General features: G+C 40.4%; 1 long non-coding RNA gene across 1 annotated transcript; it reads right to left on the reverse strand.

Moving 5' to 3' along the window:
* Positions 1 to 3,127: 3,127 nt before the first annotated feature.
* On the reverse strand, positions 3,128 to 11,854 carry LOC142075208 (uncharacterized). The gene is made up of 3 exons (XR_012670822.1): positions 11,658 to 11,854; positions 10,342 to 10,442; positions 3,128 to 6,328 (listed from the first exon to the last, which is right to left on the reverse strand). It is a non-coding gene; the product is annotated as an uncharacterized LOC142075208 (long non-coding RNA).
* Positions 11,855 to 19,693: the final 7,839 nt, after the last annotated feature.

Below are 19,693 nucleotides of genomic sequence, written 5' to 3' on the forward strand. Positions count from 1 at the left end.
TTGGAGACAGTAGCTTAGATTTTTAACATGATGAGTAAAAGCTGTTAAATCATTCACTGCTGGCAAATTTCAAATTAGTGTTGCATGTTTTGCCTAAAAATTATGCCTTGAATCAAACAAGTCCCTGTGGAAGCCCTATGGATTCCATTGTAAGTGTGTGTAACAATCTTTTCTTTCTTTATAAATATGTTTTTCTGTAGATTTTTTTCATCACATCTACTGAATGCTACTTCCATTCTTTTGTTCCTAATTTTTGAAGTGAAAAATTTTTATTTCTTGCACTTTATTTTTGCTAGCTGTCAACTAGTCAAATGAGGCTGATCCAGTAAAATCTTTTTCATTACTGTTGTTGTTTTGATCAATAGCTTTTGTTAATGTTTAAGGCAATATCTTGTGGCTTTAGGATCTATTTTATATTCAAAAGTTGATCTTTAGGATCAGCTTTTCTATTCCTTTTTTTTTTTATTTTAAAACGAAAAATAGCAAATACAAAATTACTTGGTATGATAAAACAGTTTTTGTTTTCAGTATTCACTCTCTTTTTTTTTAATGTACGATATACAATTCAATATAACCAGTACATGGCCTTGTTTAAATTCAGGTTTGATATGTAAAAGAAGCCTTATCAAGTACACCAACCTCTCACTTTTTCTGTTCGCTATTTTTTTTTTGATCACACTTAAAAGGCAATACAAAGTATGGGTGATGCAGAAGAATTATAGAAGAATTACCTGAGCAACAATCTCACAAGTTGCAAGTACAAAAGTAAATAGAGGTCTTATTTCTAGATTTCACACAACAATCTTTCTGCTAGGCATTGCATTTGCTTTCACTGATCACACCTTTTCTTCCTAAGCCACTACATTTTAATGATTATTTTATTTGCCTAGGACCTCAATTTAAAGTGTCATCAGAAGAAAATCTGGGATGACACTTGCATAAACCCTCAGACCTCACTAAGGTAACAAAAATGATACTTTTCTCTCATATTGATAATTCATGTTTTTTCTCTGCCAAGTACAGGTTTACCACACGTTCACTTAACTGACTGCTTTGCTAGTGCCTATATAGCTTGACCATATCACACTGATAGTTTTCCTTTATTCCATCTTACCAAATAACCACTGCTATTTGCAGGTATTTCTCAGTGACATCACAATCTGACTCTGCAAACACTGCATGCTAACTAAAAATATTTCCACAGCAAGTATACAGAAAACTGCACCTCCTTAAATACACAGTATCACAGTATTTGCTATGTCTTTAGAAAACTGTATTTTTCAGATCATACAGAACGAGGTATCTGGTTCAATTACATAACCAAAACAATATATTTTGACTGTACAGAATTGGGGGAAGGAGGAGGGGAAGTGCTGTTAATATAACATAGCTACAGACACAGAAAAATTGAAAATGCAGAATTAAGAAAATGCAGTTTTCACTGGAAACAATTTTTTTTATGGTCTTCATTGCTATAGAAATTAATTTCAAGTACCAGACCAATCCCTAAGAAGTCTTCATCTCCTACATGTTTACCCTCACCATAGGAAGTCCTGTTGTGCCAGAAGAACACACATGTCATTGAGAGCTTTAGGCAGTCTCCTAGGTATTTGAGACCCAACTATAAAGATAACCAGAGAGTCCTTGAACCTGATTAACAATTTATAGGAAACCAGTGGAAGGTTTGTGCAGCTAAGGAAATGTCACAGCTTTCTAAACTAATTGGACTTCCCTAATCATCAGTGGCTTCTCGTTCAGCTGTTTCAGGGCTGTAGTCCATTCATAAGAAGTCATTCTTCTGGCAAAACTGGATGGAGTTTCCTAGACAAAAGGACATGATTGAAAGCTTTTTTAACTGATACTTCTCGGTCCGAGTTCAGCATCAGCAAGAACCCAGGAGTGCCCATATGCTGCACACAAACCAACGTTCACTTGAAGAACGCTGCTGCAGGACTGCCCATAAGTAATCATTTTCTTTTGCTATCTCCAGTTAGGACTCAGCTTTGGCTGGTTTTGTCCAGCTTATTCCTTCCTAGCCAGGCTGGCAGCTATAATGCGATGTAGAACAGGTAGAACTGAGCATCACGTATCTGCTGCCAGCACTTATGTCCTCCTCTGCTGCTTTACAGGAATTCTGTATAGATAGAGCTGGAGGGAAACCAAATTAATCCTTGTGCAGTGTAAGTTTGTAAGTTAGGCATCAACTGACAGAGGTGCAGTTTTGCAGGCGAGACAAAGGTATGATCAATAGTTGTGAAATGCTGCAGAAAGACCTAGCAGAATGAGAAGAGATTTAGTGGAGCAAGAGCGCAATGTCCATAGACAAAACAATATTTATCAATGTTGACTTCAGATCTTGCTCTGAAACCAAATAGTCTAAGATTGAAACTGAAACCTGGCCTTTGGCTCCCTCCTGCACAGGTATATTTGGGAATGAAAGGTCTGATTCAGCATAGAAGCTGTTCCAAATGTGTCACATGCAATGTCGCTGGCCAGGGGGATGTGCACAAAGCAGTGGTTTATTTGCTTGTTTGTTTAGTGTTGGTTCGATTACTGTATATTTGGCAAAGGAAAAAGTGGCTGCTTCTTTAAATAACATGTCTCTTTCAATGGCATAGTTCATAAGACAAAAGAAGCAGGGAAAAATCTTTTTAATTTTGGTCTTTTTATTTTTGTTATTTGGAATGAAAAAAAAAAGGAAAGTAAACCTATTATGGCTTCTACAGCTTGCAAGGAACAACTTGACACAATCCTCATTTGAATAATGTTTTCATTATCCCTTTGACTCCTTAAAATGATTTGATTTTTTTTCTGTAATTTTGAAGTGGTTTGGTAGTGCTTGACATTATTTTCTTTTATTTCTTGATAATTGACTCTTCTTTTTTTATTACCTTCCCAATCAAAAAGAAACACTGAGTATGGCAGTCCAAAAATGTCTACAATGTATAATAATTACCTAATCTATCTTAATTATATCCTACCAAGGTTTTCTAACATAATACTTTTTCTTCCTCCTAAAGACAAAGCTTTTTTAAATTATTTTGACACGTACAAAGTCATACAAGCATAGCACTTGCACCTTCTAGCAAACCTTTAGGAGTATAGAAATTATCACAGTATACCATATAATAGTCTAAGGCAATATTTATTCTCCAACAGTTGTAAGCACTGCACTCTTTACATTCAAATAAATCAAAATCTTAACAGCTTATAGACTTCTTTAAAAGATGAAAAACAAGTTTTAAGATCTTTTCCAAAACTTATCAGCCTTCAAAAAATCACTACTACTACGGATTCCAAGCTTTTTGAGTTGGGTCAGAGTACTGTCACTGCTCAGGGTAGAAAGTACCTGTATAACGTTTGCAAGTTCTTCTAAAACGCAAAAGGTACAAGAACCATTATGTAGCCTTCCATCCCCTCTGTATTCCCTCTCTCTGGTCTCATCACAGCATTTGCGGCTTGCTGGGCAGAATTACAAAAAAACATGTTATACAAAACATGATGTAATACACCAAGTACCAAGTAGGGCTTCAAGGGATTATACAGTGCTTGTAAGGCTCTTTCTTAATGTTATTTATTTTTTCTTTTGTGCTCCTGTGTCTATGAGTACTTACCTTCCCGCCCACTCTCTATCCTGTTGTTCTTGTAAATAAGTAATTTTAACACAAAAGCTTAAGTATTATGCATAATATAGAGTAATACGATTCTCTGTCCCACTTACGGTAATTCTCTAATTTTGTGTGGCTAAAATGGCAGTGTTTACAAATCAGCAAAGTTTTGGAAGGATAACAGGAGGTATGAAAATTATATTAATTTTATTTTGTTGTGGTAACAAGACAGTTACCTTTGTACTTTTCTGTTTCCATATAGATCTCTAATCTTGGGTTATAATCACTAATTTGTGAATACAGGGTTTTTACTATCTTTTATTTCTTAGTCTTACTGTATTGAAAATTGAGTCCTGTTAGTCTATCCCCCTGCTGTTCTTTCATGAACACTTCCCAAATGTTTCTGTTTCTACATTTTGTCAGTTAATTGAAATTACTATTATGTTTTCATACTCCTTAATCACTGGATTACCTAATCACTTAATACCTCTTTGGACAGTTGTCCTTTGCCCACCTGCCAAGAAAGTTAATGTGTTTTGACACATGAGCCATCTCCCTGCGATGCAGTGGCAACCCACCATGGGCCTGGGGGACCGGGATCTTGTTCTTTGTCAGTGGCATTAAAAGCAAAGAGAGGGAGACACTTGCGGTTTTTTGCTGTGTCCTATTAGCAGCAGCAGTCTTGAAGTTGTTCATTTCATTCGAGAGTCTTGCAGTAATTGTAGGTGTTTGGAGACTTAACTTTTCATTTGCACACATGTCCCATTATAAATAGGGAAGTAGCCTCCCTTTAGAAATACCTCATTTCTTTCATGACATCTGAATGTTTTCTTTCTGGAGAAAGAGAGGATGCCCCTCAAGACCGGCCACGTTTCACCTGGGAAAGTTCCGAGTAAGAGTGAAGCGGTATCATGAATAGGCAAAAATCATTAGAATAATTTGTGCATATTATAGGGCAATGTAGCTCTAGCCCAGCTAACTGCTCTTTCCCACGTGCCTCCGCTTTGCTGGATACATTTTACACGAGAGGTATTATGCAAAATATTGTGTTGCAGCCATCTCACAATAATAGCATGGAGTGCAGGACACGCTGCTAAACTTGCCCATGCAGCAGAATAAACTTCTTACGCAGAGTTAGCTCTCTGCTATCACAGCTTGACTGTTGCCAGTACCCAAAATAATTCATTTAAAGCTAGCTCTGGCATCTTTATGCTACACTGTGTCCTAGTGGGTTTTTACATTTTCCTATTCTTAGGATTTAAGCCGAAGATACCAGTGGAGAACATTTGCAGTTTGTCAGGTGCAACTGGCCATCCTGGAAACCTGAGATTTAAAGGAATATTAGCTCCTTGGCCTTGCTTATTTGTGTTCAAACTGTGCATTTATCCACCCATGAGCCAGCTACGCTGGAGGTACCGAGATATTTCATACCTGAAACACTTAAGCCTTGCTGGCTTTTATGCTGGAGTGACACACAGCAACATTAGCATGGGGTGGTGTATGTGCCAAGAACTCGATTTTACACCAGCATTTATTAGCTTCAAATATATCTTATGAGAACATTTCTTTGCACATCTACCCACAAATACGAGTTGTTCAGCGTTTTTATGTCACTCTATCTAGAGGGTGTCTCCTGGACTCAGTCATAGTCATATCTTATCACGATGAGTATAACAAAAATAATTTTGGAATTAAAGCAGGCAATGTTCATTAGCTAATTTATCTCCCTCATATAAATATTTGTACATCCTACGTAACTTACCCAAAATGTATAAAACAAAAGGAACATTCAAAACAATGCCACTTTCTGTATCAGGTCAGCCAACACGAGATTTTCTTCGTATCAGAATTGTAGCTAAACAAGCATCCTGACACAGATTCTAATTCAGAAAAGCACATAACCACATGTTTAATCTTAAGCATTTGCATTAGTACTTTCTCAGATCAAGACTTGCTAAATCTGCCTGCCTCATATAAGGGGTTGAGCTAAGGACATTTTCCCCCTCTTGGGATTGCCTATGAACTGGAAAGAAAAATTAACTGCATGAATTAAAGTGGTGCTAATAGCTTCATATGAGAAAGAGCTTTTTTTAATGAAAGGGGAGCATGGATAGTCACTTCTGCTTTTGGAGACTGTTTTTGTTATCTGACGTAACTATCTTGTTTGCTTTGCGTTGGCCTGTAAATGGATCATGCCAAAAATAGGGGTAAGCAATCTGTAGGCTCTTTTATTTTCTTTAAATATCTACTTTAACGTTAAAAAAAAAAAATCTGCTTTTTAGTATGTGTATTTTCAAAAGCCTGATTCTATTCTCATCGGCTTCAAAAACTAGGCCAACAATGGGCACTTTGAATATCCCTGGCCTTACTGTTTGAACAGTGTTTAAGCATATTTTTTCCAACTATCTGAAAATAAGTGTATTTTGGGATATCAATTTTAAAGGTAACTATGCTGAAAGCACTTTTAGTTTTCACCATAAAAATAGCAGGTAACCGATTGTATACACTTCTCAAAGTATTTGCAGTATATGCAATGTGAATAGGTTGCACTTGTTCACTGGGGTTTTTTTACTGATTTTTTTAGTAACACTTTACAAACACAGAAAAAAAAAAAAGAGTAATTTTGTATATAGTTCTGGAATATTGTCACGTAGTAGGTGCGTATTCCATGAAGGAAAAGACTCTTTCTGTATCAGGTCATTCTATAAATACCTTTGGTCCTGAAAGAAAGAAAGAAAGAACAAATGTAAAAAAGTTAGAAGAAACTAAAAAGCCGCTTTAGAATAGAAGCCCTTAAGCATCCTTAGCTGTAGCTGTTGCTATGAGCTACAGCTAAAGCTGCGGAGCATAGAGGTAGACTCAATGTGCACAGGAGATTACTCTAAAACAGAACCCCAGATATGAATACCTCAAAAGCCACAAGAAGGGCAAAATATTCAAACGTAAACATTTCTCAGTTCAGTGAAAATTTGAAAGAAATATGTCTTTTTTCAGTTCAAAACCACGGAATACAGCCACTTTAAAATGCTAAGTCCAAACTAACTTTTTATCTCAAGCCCATCATTGTTTTGCAGGTACTAATTTATTGTAACATAATAATAAATTACTGAATGCTCAAGAGAAGGTTACAGATTACTCCCTGTCAGTGTGTTTCATTTTTCTTGTAAAGTCCAGGATGTTAGACCCTCTAAATTTTTCAAAATTTTTCTGTTTCATATTTTTGTCATTCTTTGTATCCTAGATTCCAGTTTCAGTCATAAACTGTGTTGAAATGAATACAACATGTTACTGTTCCCCTTAATTTTACCTTTTAGAAGAGGATTACTAATAAGTGTGTGCTTTTTGATCCTTCGCATAGTGAAGGACTGATTTTTAAAAATTATGTAAATAGCTAGTTCATCAAAATGGACTGAACTAAAAACTATGATTTTCTAAATAGACATTATCTCAGAAATAATAGTTATCCATTTTGCATACAATGAAAAAAAATCAATTAGTATTTTAAAATAAACTTTTTTACCATCTTTGATTTTAAAATGTAAAACCATAGTGCACAAATATGAATAGGAAAACTGGGATTTCACCACAAAATTAATTCATTTCCTGATAAATAAAATATCTGTATTCTGAGTTTTGCTTTTTTCCAGTGAAACAACATTAAAAATTCAAAAAATCAGACTGCTTCCATGAGGCAAAAAGAATGTTCACCTGGAAGGTCAGCATTCATTTAAAGTGGAAAATCTTTGGTTGTAATAGATCCTTGCTTTTTAAACTACTGCATGAGAGGGATATACATTTGAAGAATCATCTTGCTCCGGACTATAGTGCGTGGTGCCTCAGAGGCTGCTAGTAGGAAGATTTGAAGCACTGATCTGTAGGTAGGTCTTCTGCCTCCTGCTTCTTTCCTAGGGCATTTTATTTTGCCCACGTACTCCTTCCAACTCTCATCTTTCTGTTTCCTTCACTGAAGCCCATTCTTGCTCTTGGGTTGCCTCGAAACAGCTTAGGAACGTCCTTAGGCCCTGCCAAGGAAGGAGAATGTGGACGCAAACATCGGAAGGTCATTGCCTCTCGGCAGCTTTTTTCTGCAGGAGGACAGTCTTTCACTGCTGCCTGCTCACTCCAGCAACACTCAAATATGCTGCAGTTTCTCCAGAGCAAACACCAGGTTATTTGGGCATAGGTACTACCGTCAAACTTAGCTCCTTCCCTGTCTGAGTTTTATGACCCAAACTATCATTTTAAGGTTTGTAGTGTTCTAGGGTTAATGCAGCTCTGACCACCAATTATATCCTTAGAGCCAGTCTTTTCAGTTGCTGACCGTTTTAGGCAAACATCGGGGGGGGACAGATGGGGGGGGGAATTCTCACCTACTACCCATTCTTGTTCAAAGATGTTTGTTTAACATCTGTTTGTTTAAGCGAGACATTTTATACAACGATCCAGTTACTGACACTGTACCTGAAGCAGGGGTAAGTCACTATATAACTTCTGCCATCAGGGCAGGGAAGAATATATGGAATGAAATGAGGTTTCAGTAACACTGACAAACACAATGCATTCTTAAGAAAAAAAAAGTATTATAGCAAACATCAGTTTTTAAATGTCATGAAGTATTTACAGGAGTTGAGATTCCTTCTTTATAGCTAGGGATTGCTTTTCATCTCACAAGACAGAGGAAATAATCAAGTATGGTTTTTCATTTTAATTTTTTCAAGTTTCCGGTTATCCTGTCATGCATAATGCATTACATTCTTAGCTTCTAAAACTAAACTGGCATAATTAAAGATTTTCAATTACTGAGTATTATTTCTGATTGTGTCAGGATTTTCTAGGGCTGCTTTTAAAACAATTTTACTAGTTTGGAAAAAAATACACAGTTCTTGAATTAAATAATATTCTGTGGAAACAGTTTGAAATTTCATGATGGTTACAAGGCTTTATAGGAGATAAACACAGTGTAGTGTATGTGCATGCTTTCAGATCGCAGGCATAAAGAAATAGGAAAGAATTTAGAAAGTGAATCTGAAGTGAGGAATCTATGGGAGAAGTTCAGATTCCTGAGTCTGACAGAAGTCATAAAGTGAAAAATTAGAAAGTCTTTCTCATGACTTACATAAAGTTAGGAATGTCTGGCAATGAGACCATATCTGCTGGAGACAGATGAGACAAAGAAAACTGTGACCAATCTTGCCCCTATTGAATCTAAGAAATAAATTTTGGCTTCCTCTCATGCCAACAGAAATTAGCCATTGATATCCAGGGAAATGAAATGGGGCCTGTAGACACACTTTGTTTTGACTATTTTCTATTCAGTAATTTTTAATGAAGCAACTAAATTAGGCATAACTTGCCACAGCTCTTGCAATGAATATATTGCAAACGATTAAAATGATAAAACTATGTGGCTTAAATATTGTCTTAGGAGATTTGTCATCCAAAGAGCCTTGGGAAAGGTGCTAATGCAAGTGAGTATTCTGAAAGGCAATATCTCATTTTTTAGTTTGCAGTGAAAATATATTAGCAATGATTTTTTTTTCCTATAAAATATTTGTTTACATTTTGAAGTAAAACAACTTACTTATTGTATTTTAACTCTTTTTGCCTGGCTTTTTCTAAGCACTTACCTGAAATGAGAAATCCCATTAAAGGCTCTTTGAAACCTAGGATAACTACCATCTTAGAAGAATGGTGGGCTGAATTGTACCACTCAGTTTTTAACTACTAAAGATATGTGTCAGCTTTTAAATATATTGTAAATTCCTGTATGACCTCAGATCATGGGGATTCCTGTGTGTTGTTTACCTGCTTCAACACATAACGGTTTGAAGCAGCCATACATTTTGGAATAAAGTATTTATAATTTGCCTGGTGCTCACTGAAGTCCACATATGTTTATTATACGTATCATATTGTTGCTACCATTACTAATGCTTAGCAGTCATCCTAAGTATTAGAATAATTGCAAAATTAACAACTTGCTCCAGCTAGTGAAGAAGTTAGATCAGACATCATTATACATAGACTATATTGGACCAAGACGGACGAATAAACTAAAAGTCTGCAAGGACTTCTGAAAATAGATTAAAAAAAATTGCCACTCCCTACGGTAGAGAGAAAAGTAAATGAAATTCAGGGCCCAAATTATTTGGGTTTCGTAGACTAAAAAAAAAATTTTGTAAACAAAATCAAAATCAAATTAAGAGAGAATAGTGACATTTCAGTTTTTCCTCCGTTGTCAAAAGCACCATGTAAATTCCAAATAAAGGTGCAGCAGTACTCAGTGCAATAGTGTAAGGTATTCTGAATGCACTGCTTAGCAAGTAGACAGCTTGTTATTTACCTATCAAAGTTCTGACTGGTGTTAAGATGCAGCTTTACAACAATTAAATCTAAAAATCATATTGGCATAGACAAGAACAACAAGACTCAGAATATGAAAACAGAGTCATCGCCTCCTCTTCAAATTCACCTAGCTGTTGTTCCTGCTGCTAGCTAGACATCCAGGATAAAAAAAAAGAATATACCAAGTACAAAGTAGATGGAATCTCTGTTCATTCTCCCAGATGCTTTTCTAAAGCCACAAGCACTAGCCAGGAGCTAATTAATCCTTCACCCAAATTCCAAATTAGATACTAGGTAAATTATACCCATTAGAAAGACAAGATGAAGACCCCACGCTTTCTAACTTGCTTTGCAAAGTGACGTGTGAGAGTTGTTTTATTGCAATTACCTCAGAAACTTTTGAGCGTGACGAACAGGTTGAAGAGATGGCTGATGGGAAAATCCACAAAACAGAGTCCTAGAGATAAACCTGTCGGCCACCAACCACATCTGCTGAAATGGCAATTACAAAGAAAATATAGCCACTGTAAATGCCTGGTCTTGCGAAGTGAAAACATGGATAGCATGTAACTAATATTGGAAGGCACGCTGATGTAAGTGTGCAGAAAAAATAAGCAGTTGGTAAGAGTTTCTGAATGGCATCCTAAGAAAATGCCCTAAATGAGTATTACCAACTTTGCATGCAGTATATAAATTGCATAAATACAATGGTCAAGAACATAAAAACCAACTAATATCTTAGGAATTCAGCCTGAATTTTTTATTTTTAACTGACTCTGTCTTCACCACAGTGAACACGGTTAAAATTCACAATGATCAGGTAAATTTAAACATTTTCAATATTGGCAGAGCTGATTCTTCATGTTTTTCTCAGTTTCAGTTTAAACAGGTGTTTTGAAAGAGGCTAACCACAAGAACCGCTTCTTGTAAACCTGTCACCTTGTGCCCCAGGAGTAAAGCCTTCCCAGTTTGCACCAAGAGTGGAAACTTCACTTTCTCTCTTTCCTATAATGATTCTTAACTTTTTCAGAGCAAAAGAGATCATACCTATATTCTCTTGCATAACAGACCTAATAGAACTTCACCTGGTAATTCATGTACGAAAGAATAAATCTACTTTGCCAGGTCCATATTTAACTTAAAAGCATCTCTCTTCAAAATATATCCCATTTTGATTTATGAGGTCCATATGAATAATTTTGTATGGATATACTTCAGCTAAATCAGGATTTTCCTTTTTCATTTTAGGAACTGTGATCTTTGGTACCAGATACTTGTTTCTAAGATGACCCACTGAGATGCCTTGTGGTTGCGTTCCATGATTTACCATACAGAAAAAAAAAAACAAAACAAAACAAAAAAAACACATCGAGAAGATCCCGCAGTAATTTTTTTTTTCCATGGGCAAAACATCAGTAAATTCAGAGGGGGGGTTACAAGCCAGGAAAAATCCTGCGGAACAAACCCGTTTCGGCAAAACCGTCTGCTAGTCTTAAACAGGGAAAACAAACTGCTTTCGACGTCCAGACCCGCTCTTTAATGAGAAAATGACTCACCACCAAACTTTCCCATTCTTGTCGGAAAATGCAGTTCCCCGGTGACAATCACAGTGGGGTGAGCGCTTTAATCTTTCTTCCCAAGACACCCCCTCCTCCCCCCAAAAAAATTATTAGGGCACACGAGGGGATTTTCTGCGCCTGTTACCTTTCTCCGCAAGCTCCAGAGCTCTGCAGACAAGACTCATTTCTCTACCACCACGCCCAGCCTCGCCTGCCGGGCGGGACCCGCCAGCAGCCAGGCGCTCCCAAGAGGAGCAAAAGTTGCCGGGAAGAGCCGGCGCAGGGCGGCGCGGAGCCCCGCGGAGCCGCGCGCCGCCTGCGCGGCCGGGGCCGGGGGGCCGCGGCTGGGCGGCCGGGGCCGGGCTGGCGGCGGCGGCGGCGGCGGCGGCGGCGGCGGCGGCGGCGGCGGCGGCGGCGGCGGCGGCGGCGGCGGCGGGCGGTGCCGCCCGCGGCCGCGGTGCCGGGCGGGCGGCGATTGGCGGCGGCGCTGACAGCGGGCGGGGCCGTGCCGGCGGCACCGCCCGCCCCCCGCTATAAGCCGCTTTGCCGCTTTCTGGCTGGGTCTCATTCCCGCTCCGCACGTCCCGGTGGCTGCGCAGTGGAAATCCGCACCGGGGAGCTGCCGAGGGGCGCCGGTGTCATGTGAAAGCCCACATGCTCTGCCATCCGCGCAGCGCCCCCCCTTCCTCTTTCTCCGCGTGTTTTTCCTAACGCAACTCCTTTCCTTCCCCCTCCCCTGCTTCGCCACTAGCCACCCGCTGCCGCTCCGCGGCCCAGGCCACCCCCGCAGGGGCTTCGCGGCGGGCGGGCGGGAGGGCGCGGGGCGGCCGCCAGGGAGGAGCGCGCCCGTCGGCGGGCAGCCTGCGGCGCCGCGCCCCGCGGAGCCGTCTCGGAGGTATGGTTTTCCCGGCGGAGCAGAGCTGCGGCGGCTGCCGCCTCCGCGGGTGCTGAGACGGGATTTTTGTGGTGCGGTTCCCGGGCTCCCAGCTTCATGACTGCGCGGAGCGGGGAGCCAACACCATGCGAGGTAAGCGGGCCGGGGGGCGGCTCTTTTCTGGGAAGTGGCCGGGGAGGAGGTTTCGTGCCGGGGGAGAGGGTCCGGGGCAGAAAGTTGATGGGTCGCGCCCGCCCGCCGGCGTGGCTGCTGGCGGCGTGTTCCCCGCACCTGCGGGGGGCCGGGGCCAGCCCGAAGTGCCCTCCGTGGTGGGAGGGTGGGGGGAACACCCCGACGTACCTGTGTGGGAAAGCCCGGCGTCGCCCTGGGCCGCAGCGGGCAGGGCGGGGGGGAAGGGGCAAGTGGTCGGCGGTGTCAGTGTCGTGAAGTCCCCACCCGCAACTGTCCACGGGGCGCGCTCGCCCTCGGCAGGTGGCCCGTACCGCAGGACCCGCCTGCCTCTTGGTCCCGGGTCTGCCAGCACGGGGAGGGGCTCCCCCTTCCCTCCCCAAAAGTTGTTCTCAGGACTTTTTCGCTGGCTTCGCCTTGTTCCCCAGTCGCCCGGGGGGGCCCCTTCCCCGGGAGTTGCTAATGGGGCGGGAAGGGTTGCGCTGCCCGCGACCCCACTCCCCGTGCCCGCAGCTCTCTTCCGCGGCCCCCCGAGCCGGTGCCCCCTGCGCAGCCCTATCTTGGATGGCAGCCAGAGCCTCCCCCAGGGCTTGCGGCGAGGGTCCCGCAGGAGCGCACAGAGCATCCTCACCCACGGGACGCCCCCAGGCATGGAGAGCTGCTGGGGTGCTTGGCCTGAGGGTGCCGCTGGGGCTGGAGGGGGGCTGCGTGCTGTGGCTGGCACGCCGGACACCTAAGTAGGTGCGGAGGAGTGCGGGAGACGTGGGAACACATTGTTTCCGCGTGTCCCAGGGCCGGACTCCGCTGGGCCCCTTCCCCGGGCCAGGCGAACACCGGCACCGCAACGAGAACAACCCCCACAGCCCCGGGCACCCGCGGGGGTTGCGCACCTCCTCCACCCCCCATCTTCCACACTGCCCTTCATCGTCCAGTTCTTCAGCCCGGTTGCTTACCTAACCCCACAGCATGGTAAAGGGGCAAAAAATAGCCTTTCCTGGGGTATAGGGACAGAGGAGAAGGGCTTACGAGGAGCGGAACATGCTTGGGGGTTGACAGCAACATCGCGTGCAGATTTCTTGGGTCTCTGGTTTGCTTTCATGAATGGGGATGCACACACTAGAAACAATTTTTATCTAGGATTTCCTCTTGTGGGATATCAACTCCTGTAGCTGCGTGCGTTAACAGCACTAACGAATCACGCGTGTCTGTAATTTTCTTTAAAGGAATTGTAACTTTGACATTTGCGCAGAGAAATGAAAAAAACTCTTTCTCGCTGCGTTCTTAGAAGATAGGTTGTTCGCTTTGGGGCATCTGGCAATAACTTGCTAAACAGTATTTGTCTTTCATAAGAGCAACAGGAAACTGAGAGAAAACTCTCAATTCTGTAAAGTGGCCCCTGGTGCAGCTTTGCTGTTTCACCCCCACCCCCCCACCTCCTGAATGCCTCCAGTGCAGTAGAGCCGGTCAGTGCCTTGGGGGATGTTTTCGTAAGATGCCCGTCCATGCCCCCTGGGCAGGAGCCCCGACTCCCTTTTTCCAGGCAGTGTGTCCACCCGAGCCACAGCCGCCCACGCTTCTCGTCCCACACCTTGGGGCGGCCCGTGCTGCTGCGGGGTGCAGAAGCCCGCCTTGACAAGCGCAAAATGAAATGTCCTCCCTCTCCTCCAACCCTTCCCTTTAAAACAGGGTCCAGGGCAACCGAGTGGTCCTGGACAGGGAGAGGGAGGCAAATCTCTCCGCACACCTGACGGCATCGCTTGCGGAGTGTGCCCCTGCTCTGCAGCCACCCCTTAAGCTGTGAAGAAGTGCTGCTCTGCCACTAGAATGCAAGTTTATATTTGCATTGTATTTAGGCTTGCTCAATAGGGAATTTATGGGTGGGGGGAAAAGGGTCTGGGATGGAGGGAGGAGAAAGACAACAGAGGCAACTTTCATCCTTGTGCAAAACTCGTGCATGATGCTTTACATCAGGTGTACATGGAAATGAGAGCAGTGCTTGACACCTCCTCAAATAAATAAGAACACTGTACACTAATAGAGCATCTGTCCATTGCATTTGTGGCTTTCCTAATAGAGGAAATAAATGTATATCACAATTAACAGATTGTGAGCTTCCATGAATTAATGATTTTAGACAGCTGTAAGCTGCCCTGTGAAGGTATAGTTGTTTTCAACTATGTTGTATTCACTGTTGAGTTTGAAGGAAGAAGCTCTCTGTCTTGTATGTGTGAGCTCTTCCCCCAAACTTTCCCAGCTGAGCTGTGATCCTTCCAAGCTGCAGTTGGTGCAGTTAGCCAAACATGTCTGGGATGTGCAGGGGTTGCTTACCTGCTCCACGTTGGAGATAGAGGCCAAAGAGCTTCAGAAAATATCCAGCCTGTGTTACTGCCTGCTGCATCCTAAAGCACTGAGCAGTCAATCAGTCAGTCATCCCATCCCATGGAAGCACAGATAGCTTTGGGGCACACCTCAGCTGTTGTGCCACTACGTTATAGTAATTGGTCATGTCCTATCCAAAATAATATTTCCCTGCACTTCAAATCTTGGTTTAAATCCCTTTAAGGATACAATGCCATGCTGACTTACAGCAGAACAATATTCTGGTACAAGAGACTGAGCACTTGTGCTTTTGGTGCTGTCATTGTCATGGTAGGTCCAGGTATTTCCCTCTGAACTGAGAATGGAAGTTTTGGAAGTTGGCGACTTTTATACCTACATTTTGTAGAGGCTAACATAGGTATAAAAGAATGACATTTATAGTGAGCGTTCATCACAGTCTTCCTTCCACCTGTCCCACTCCTGCCAACATCCTGTGAGGAGGCTAAGAACATAAAAGGTGTAATTAAGTATATTTTTTTAGAAAAATGCACTAAAAGTATTGTGCTGTTTAACTAAAAACAAAATAAAACTTAGTTTTTTATCTTGTAATTTAATTTTTGTTAAACTCATTTGTAAAGTTTAAAATTGTTAGAAGTTAGTGAATTGTGTATATAATGCAGCTGATACGCAAACATAAAAAAATTACCAAGTGGCAAAAACCCGATGTCAAATCACCTAATTTTACTCTGGGCACTTGCTACCTGTGCACACACAAAAACCAAGTTTCTGATCACAATTATTTGAGTTGTGAAGGTAACATTAAAGCAGCCACACAGAGTACCCCTTTTATTGAAACAGTAATATTTAAGCTTTCAGTTGGGAATCTTGCTAGAAAGCTTTATCTTTTATGTTTTAAAGAAAAGGAACTCCACAAAGCCCTGAAGCCAAGGTATTTGAGCAAGTTCTTCTGTGTAGTTTTCACTTGTTGGTGTCAGGACCAACAATGATACATATTACATAATGTTACATAGTTATTCTGTTTTCTTATCATCAGTGAAATATTTGTAAGCAATTAGGAAAGTGTTAATCAAACAAATCCTAGCTGCAGTATTGCTGAGAGTATATTATTAAGTAATATACAAATAGTAGGGATAGCTGAGAAAGTTCTCCTTAATTGAATAGATGAGTGCAGGGAATCTTTATATGCTCATTAAAGCAAAGGAAACTTATTTCACAAGTTATTCCAGGAAAAATAAATACAACTGAATTTGGAATATGTAACATTAATATCCTAAAATATGTCAATGAACATATTGACTATTTAAAATAAAGGTGGTAAGAGAGAAGCAGTACTGATTTTGATAGACTTAGGACCCTACCCTACCACAGCAAAACCTATTTATCATCACAGCATGGTGCATCCAGCTACTACTTACCTGAATAATGTTATTTGACTTCATTGAGACTCCTTGATATGTGATGGAACACAAGTTTCTGGTGTTAGGCCTTTGCAGGTCAAATTTTAACAAATGTCAGTAAATGCGTAGAAAATCATGAGTCAGTAATAAACTGTTACTGTGTTACATAATAAAAAATACAAATGTGTATAGTTAATATAGTGACACCTCTCTAGAATGAACAAAAATCAAACCTGAAGCGTGAGAGTCTATTTGTACCTCTGCAATACTTTTACTCTGAATTGCACCATACTTACATTCCAAAGGGTATCTTGCATTTATCTTTAATTGTTGTATTAAGCCACAGTGTTGGGACGGTGGGGAGGGGATGGGTAGAGAGTACATAATGACAGTTCATCAATAGAAAGCTATCTGGTTTAATATCATTAGAATTTTTTTTTTTTTTTAAATGAGAAAATTGTTTTTCATGGATAGAAGTCTGGTGACCTGTAATATGACAGTTAATTTAAAAATTATGAAAATACCATGTGCATTAGCTTGAAACAATTTCTCTTTTTTGGTGTGGAAAATGTCTGACATCCAGTGTTGGCCTTTTATAAATACAGTGACAAGCAATATCCTGATATGATTTACCCATTTGACAATACAGTCATGATTGCAATTAGACATCACTTAATTTGTGTTTTGTGATTAAAAACTATATCAACATTTTGGGGGAAAATATACCAGGAGAAGAACAACTATGTTCTGAGTAAACTGGAAGTCAGAATTCCTGTTTAAAATGTACTTGTGCTAACTAGTGGAAAGTCTTTAGGGTGCTATCATGAGTACTGCTATACGTGATATTGACATGTGCTTATTATGTGTGTGGATGAAGTATACCTTCAACAGTACTGTGTGTTGTTAAACAGTTCCAGGAACTAGGATCTGCCGTAGTATGGACACAGTTACCTGATACGGGAAAACAAAATCAAAGGAGTGAAAGATTCCCAAGCTATCCAAAAAATCATTTGCCTTCCTCTCAAGCAATGCAATGAATTGCCAGAAATCAAGGTCTGTGCTATGAAATTGAAGAATGTATGCTTTGTAGCTGAAGACAAAAGACGCGCACAGGAGTAAATATTAATTGAACTGATCATCAGATGAATAAAAATGAGCTTTACCAGTGCACCAGTATAATGGGTTATGTTAACTAGTCCTTTCGTTGTCCATATGCTGCCCTTTCAACCCGCGACCCTATCTATTGAGCTCTTAATGAGGGAAACCACAGGTGTTATAACGGCATTTATGGTAAATCGGGCTAAATATAATAGTTGTATAAATAACCCGTTGTAGTTACATAGGACAAAAGGGAAATTATTAAAAAGAAAAAAAAAACCAAGACAAGAAGCTTTGAGCATTACTACACAGTCATAAAGTAACAGTAGTGCATTAGTGGTTACGTGTTGGTTTACACTTCCAAGACGCTGTCCTAGATCACTTGCTGTTGAGCTTAGTAATAAACCTACTAAATCAACTTCAACCAAAGCGTAAATTTTAAGAAACCTGATACATTTGAATTTAAAATCAGTTTCTTGAAAGAGCAATTTTAACAGCTTTGAGCATTTAGCACAGTTGGGGCTTTCCATAATGACTTTCGTAGACAAACTGTAGATGTCAAAATGTTGTTCTTTGTACTTCGTGTTTATAAAGTTCAATGTTGTTGTTCCTTCCGATTCTGTGTGCAGTCTGGGCAAAGTCTGCAGTGCAGCTTTGAGAATAAGTCATCACACAGTGTCACTGAGGGTGGCAGACAGAAGGTGCCTTTTGGATTGTGCCGTTTTCCTGTTCGTTTCTAATATTGCTTTCATGAGCATATTAAAAACTCTGATTTATGCACAGGATTGAGAATAGAATACAGCTGTGATGGCCTGGTCCTTGTTTGACTGAACAACGCTTACTTATTTGAGTAGTCCTATTGAAGAGACATTTGGCCCTGTGTATTTTTGCTGTCTTGGAATTATTTTTTGTAAAGCAGAAATGCCCGTGCTTAACTTTGCCAGACACATTCTGCTGGCAATTTATGCAAACAGAATGACAGCTGTTTCTGCCTCTGCTACAAGTATATAGGCTAATTTAGTTTGACATAAATGTTGTTATTATGCTGTTAATGATGAATTATTTTGATGAATTGTCAATTACAATGCATCTACACAATTTTTAAGGAAAATCGATGCTTTTATTGCTGCAAAAAAATCAATAAATTTTAAAAATCATATGTTTATCTGGATCATGGACATTTAAAAAACACATACTCATTAAAGAGTAAACATCAAGTAATTATGCTTGCTTGACAGACAAACTTATTTTGAAAGAGTTTTCCTGTTATCATGGGCCTTGTTTATGCGAGTAGTTCAGTTAGATTTGATGGTACTTCTCACATAAATAAGGCAAACTGAATTTGAGGCTGTTTGTTCAGTGTCCCTTTGAAACCCAGTGACTTGGGATTGTGTAAAACATGAATGATTATAAAGGTTTACAGGGAATCAACGTTGTAAGAAGTATGCCACATTAAAAAAATCTTCTTGCTCTGAAATTTCAATAAAATCACCTTCCTCTCCTTACTGCCTGCTACTCTTTGGTGCTCAAATATAGCTGTTGGCTTGGCTGGAAATTCATATTTGCTGGAAGGAGATGTTGGTAAATATGCTACTTGTTTTCTCAGCTAATGCTGACGTATAAAAAGTAATCAAAAACATTGTTCTTTTGCCAATTATCAATAAATTACTTTGTTTCATTGTTATGCTTATGCTGATTGCTGCGTTGCTGCTTGTAAATAATGGCCAAATCAATCTTTAAGTAAAGATTAAGAAAATACATACATTTGTAATATATTTAGCCATGAATATGCTACACAGTGTAATAAACATTTTAGCATGGCTACAAAAGCACTATAATTTTAAGGGTAATTTTGACAATTATTATGAAGTCAGTCTTCAAAGCATTCTGTCTGCTTATAGATGTTCTTGGGGTGGTCTCACTGATTCCTTTTGGTTATCTATGGTCACTTAGAAGGTTTCCTGAACACAACAAACACCATTCACACCAAAATTGATGTTTTTAAGATTCTTTTTTCTGCTTCATTAATCCACAGTAGTCATAAGTGACTTTATCCTTCAGAGTAACTTTTCCAGACAAGACATGCATTCCCATTGCATTTAATTTTTTCACTCTCTGAAGCAATCCTTTAGACTAAAAATGTCTCTACTCTTACAAGTAGTAGGTGTTACGAGTTTTTTTGAGTGAAGGTGTTCATGGAGGGAAAAAAGCTAGATCAAAAGAAGACGAAGAAGTAGTTGTTAAATTGCAGTTCAGTCTACTGTCAAAATAATGAGCTGTCAA

The sequence above is a fragment of the Calonectris borealis genome, chromosome Z (assembly GCF_964195595.1).
Source record: "Calonectris borealis chromosome Z, bCalBor7.hap1.2, whole genome shotgun sequence".
Lineage (NCBI taxonomy): Eukaryota > Metazoa > Chordata > Aves > Procellariiformes > Procellariidae > Calonectris > Calonectris borealis.